The following is a 4,906-nucleotide window of genomic DNA, read 5'->3' as shown; positions in this document are numbered from 1 at the left end:
ACCCCTTGGTCCCCAGTGAGCTACCTCTCCGTTGGTTTCGATAAAAGTTGAGTTTTTCCTAGTTGTCCGTTGACATCTAGTTGTATTAACCCTGTGCCAGGTCATCCGTTGATGTCTGTTTCTCCTCTCCGTTGGTGTCGATAAACGTCGAGTTTTTCCTAGTTGTCCGTTGACAACTAGTTGTATCCTCCCCACAGGTCATCCGTTGATGTCTGTGTCACCTCTCTGTTGGTTTCGATAAACGTTGAGTTTTTCCCATTCGTCCGTTGACGTATGGTTGTATATTTCTTTCCCATTCATCCGTTGATGTTTGGTCACCTCTCCGTTGGTTTCGATAAACGTTGAGTTTTTCCCATTCGTCCGATGACGTCTGGTTGTATCCCTTTCTTTCCATTCATCTGTTGATGTCTGGTTACCTCTCCGTTGGTTTCGGTAAACGTCGAGTTTTTCCTAGTCGTCCGTTGGCGTCTAGTTGTGATTTCTTTATTCCCATTCATCATCCTTCGATGACGGGTCGTGGTTCCTTTTTCTGAAGAAAAAAATCAAAATCCCCAGTGGAGTCGTTGGTAGACATCTTGACTGATTCAGTGACAAATATCAGATCCAGTTGAAGTTACTGTTGGATCCCCCGCAATGTGCAAATTTCTACGATTCTTTGGTATTCAATCCCTGTGTACCCTGAAGGTCTGACAGCCATTGCTCTCATCCGTTCGGGTTCCTAGTTGATTGAATAGGGGCAGCTGTAGCACCTCAAATTTGCACCTCCCATTTGTACATACATTTTCATTTTAGGTCATTAACATTGCATTAACATTTGCATAGTCCATCACATGTCATCAGTTAGGCAAGTCAGGAGATTCAATTGTGCAAGCAAGCAAGTGCATTTTCCATGAGATCAAAGCCCTAGGGTTGGTGCAATGAGTTCATGTGATCCAAGGATCATTTTGAAGTGGTTTGGCAAGGCATTGAAGGCTCAAAGCTCATCAGTCAATGATCAATTCATTTGAAACCCTAGAAAGTCAACAAAAGTCAACTGTCAATTCAACCATGGATTTGGAGGTGGGAGATGGTTAGAGAGGCCTCATTCATGTCCATACAAGTCTCATTTGACATTTCAAACATCAACAATGAAGAATTTGAGGTCAGATCAAAACTTTCCAAAAATAGTAAGTGACCTGTAATTTGAAATTGCCAAAAATGGAAAGGTTTTCTCCTCAAGATTACATCATCAAGCAAGCTTCAAATGAAATTTTGTCGAGTATGAAAGTTGAAGATCTTGCTCTCCCATTTCCAAAAAGTCCAAGATCATGGATTTCTCATGTGTGGTTGAGGAGATATGGATCAATCATGACCAAGTGAACATTGAACTTCAAACATACATAACTTTCAAACCATAAGGCCAAATGAAGTGGTTCTTTTTGCAACATTCTTATTTTGACCTCTACTATCCAAATCATACATCACAAGTCATGCATTCTCATCACATAATTTTTTGGTTTTTCATTTGAATTTTGGAGGGAATTTTCAAATTTAAAAATAATGCATTGTTTTCATATTCCAACACTTGCATTGGCTTCCAAACAGAATTTCAAGTGGATTTGGCTACATTTTCGTGCACTGTTCCATTGAATTCCATGCATAAGGGTGAATTATCAAATTTGCATTTACACCTTGTTTTCACTAATCCATTTTCCATTTGCTTAAGTGTGATTAAGAACATGATTAGGAGGGAGTATAAAGGGCAAAGCATAACAGATTTCATCTAATCATAATCAGAATTTTCAGATCTAGAAAAAATCACAAAGTTTTCTCTCATTTTGTTCTTCAATTTTCTTCACATAACTTCATCATCCATTGATCAAATCATCATCTGGAAGGATTATGGAGCATGTTTGAAGCAAGAACCATAACAATTCATGCAGATTTGAAGCAGCTCGAAGCTTGCATTCAACAATGGTGAAATCTGATTTTGCAAGGATCAAGCACGATTAAGCCTTCATTCTTCATCCAATCAACTCCACAAACACTTTGGAAGATATGTTTGAGCTTAGCAAGGCCTGAATCAAGCTGTTCCAGTTCTGCATCTTCATTAAGGTCAGAAATCGAATCTTTTAATTCTTGAAATTATCATGTGGTTGTTGTAGATCTTACATTGTTGATCAATCTGAGCTTTAGATCACTGAATTCCATGTAGAATTGAAGTAGTTATGAGGATTTAAAGTTTGACATGTGAAACTTGTTTGCTTCGATTTGTTCATGTTAGTGAGAATTAGGTTAAATCAGGCATGGATTAGTGATGAGTGATGAGAGATGAACACATTGATGTGCTTGTTTTGTGTTTCTGAGAAATTTGTTCTTGAGCCATGATGAACTTGATGAATGTTGATGAATTTCGTTTCCAGAACTGGTTTTGATCCATGGGAGTGTGTTATTCGCGCCTTGCATGTGTTTTTGGGATATCTGAACATGTATTGGTCCAGCGCGTCGCTTGCATGGCATGTTAATTGGTGCATATCTGTTTGACCTAGCCACGTCACATGTTGACCAGCCACACGTTTAATGAAACGCAGAGTTTCATGTACAAAGCGCGCTTCATTTTGAATCATGCCTCACTTCGATTCTAGGCTACAACATTTATTCAAATGGCATTGCATTTTATCTCATTTCCCTCCACATGTTCCTACATACTTCACATGCTTTTTTTTAATTTTTCTTTCACTTTAAGAATTCATATCTAATTGATAAATGATCCAAAAAATATGGGAATTTTTGCATTGTTTTCCTTATTGTGTCTAGTTTTTTTTGGTTATTTTTCCACAATTTGTGTATTCCTGGAAATTAATTGGTGCTAGGGTTTGTGTATGCATGTCCATTTTGAACCTTGCCTCACTATTTCATTTGTGAAATGATGGTTGTTTATCCAATGCTCATGAAATTTGACATGCTTAAACTAGACTCTCGGCTGGGCATTTTGGTGTTGAGTTTGCATTTTTATCAATTGCCATTGCTGAGATATGATCTTATGAATGTAGGTGTGACAATGTGTGTCACACCTTTGCTTGCTCAATTTGATTAATTTCTTTGCCCTGCCAAATAAATTCCAAATGCCTTGACTTTTTGTATGATGCTTCTTATGGATGTTGTGAATGCTCATGATTTTTGTGGAATTTTTGGATTGATTTCTGATTTGAATGAGATTTTTCATGCTGGATGATCATTTGTGAGCTTTTGAAGTGTGTTGAATTTCAATTGTTTGTGAAATGCTTGTGCTTTATCATATGGATGTGAACTTTGCACACTCTTTCTAGACATGTTAAAGGTTGTTTTGGCTTTGATTTGAGGTTTTTATCAATTACCACTTCTGTTTTAGGCTTGTGCTATGTTGATGTATCAAGTTGTGTCCCATTTGAGCTTGTTTTGATTGCCTTGCCTTATACAATTTGATTACCATGCCTAATCATGTCCAAATGCCCTAATTTTTGGTGTGTTGATCATGTCGTGTGTTCTGTTTAGCCATGATTTTTGTTGAGATTATTTGGATCATTGTTGAATTAATGTGAATTTGTTCATTTTGTTGCCTCAATGTGCTTTCCACTTGCATACCTTGCCATGTTTGGTTTGTGAAATGAATTTGGTTGATGATAATGATATGAGACCTTTTGGATGGTGTTCTTAATTGATTGAGGTTGATTCATGTTGAATTTCATGTTCTGTTTTGAATTTTTTCTCCCTCTTTGACCCTAGGCCTTGCCCTAGTGGTTGGTGACTCACAGTTGAGCTTTGATTTCAGGTTAAGAAGTACAGATGGGATTGATTCACTCTCTTGAGTTGACTAATTGGTTGATGTTGACTAACTATGAGTTGTTTTGTAGGTTGATGCCAAGTTGTTTGTGTTATGCCCATTGGCTTGTGCCTTGCACATTGTGGCATTGCTTGCTTGCTTGTCTGATTGATTGTGTGATTGTGTGTTTGATTGATTGACTTGTATACTGATTGAGTTAGATTTTTTTCAGGTACATAAGTTGCTTAAGTTCTTTTGAACTTGCTTTTTCTTTGCTTGGTTGCTTAACCATTTGAGGTATAACTTTCTGACTTCATGTAGTCTGGAAGACCTGTCCTGTTACTTGGGCAGGCACCTGTCTGAAGTCCTCCTTAAGAGGCAATGCTTGTGTTTGTTTACCTTTGTGCCAAGCAGGTAAAGACCTCTATGAGGCAATTGACAGATAAAAGAGATGTGAAATCCATCTCCTGCTATTCAGTGTGTCATCCACTTTGCTCACACACCTTGTGTTGGTGCATTGTGGATATTAACCCAAGATCATTGTTGAGTCAGTCATATGTGGATAGAAGAGTTCCAACTTTCTGAACTCCCACTTTCATTTGTCTGAAGCTCTCCCAGGCCAGGGATAAGAGCTGTGGGGTCTTACCCTCACTTCCCATTTCATTTGCTTCACCCTAACTCTCAATGTTAGGGTTAAGAGCTAACTACACCCGATTCCAGTTGGCTTGTGTTTCACAGCCTAACCTTGTGTGAGCCCACTTTGTTTGTATATAGTGTGTGCTAATTGTGTGTACGTTTGCTTTGCCTGTGCTGTTTAGGATAGCTTGCTCCCTGTGCAAGTTAGATAGAAACTTCAACCTAGGACCATGGCGAATTTACATGATAACTATTAGGCTCGAGTTAGTCTCCCTTCTAGTATGTCATTTCCCAGTCTCTGGTTAGGTTAGAATTGCTTTCCCTGTGTAGGGGAACTACGTCGCCCTGATCCTCATACCAGATGAGGTACGTAGGCAGGAGATGAGCTGATCTCTCTGGGCGCCCTTTTTCTTTTGCAACCCTTTGTGTGTGTTTGGAGTCTGGCGCAAGTCCAGTGATTGGCAGTCGGTTTCCTGTGTTTGTACGTAG

Source organism: Lathyrus oleraceus, chromosome 1 (genome assembly GCF_024323335.1).
Source record: "Lathyrus oleraceus cultivar Zhongwan6 chromosome 1, CAAS_Psat_ZW6_1.0, whole genome shotgun sequence".
Classification (NCBI taxonomy): Eukaryota; Viridiplantae; Streptophyta; class Magnoliopsida; order Fabales; family Fabaceae; genus Lathyrus; species Lathyrus oleraceus.
The sequence above is the reverse complement of the archived record's forward strand: the minus strand, read 5'-3'. Positions refer to the sequence as shown.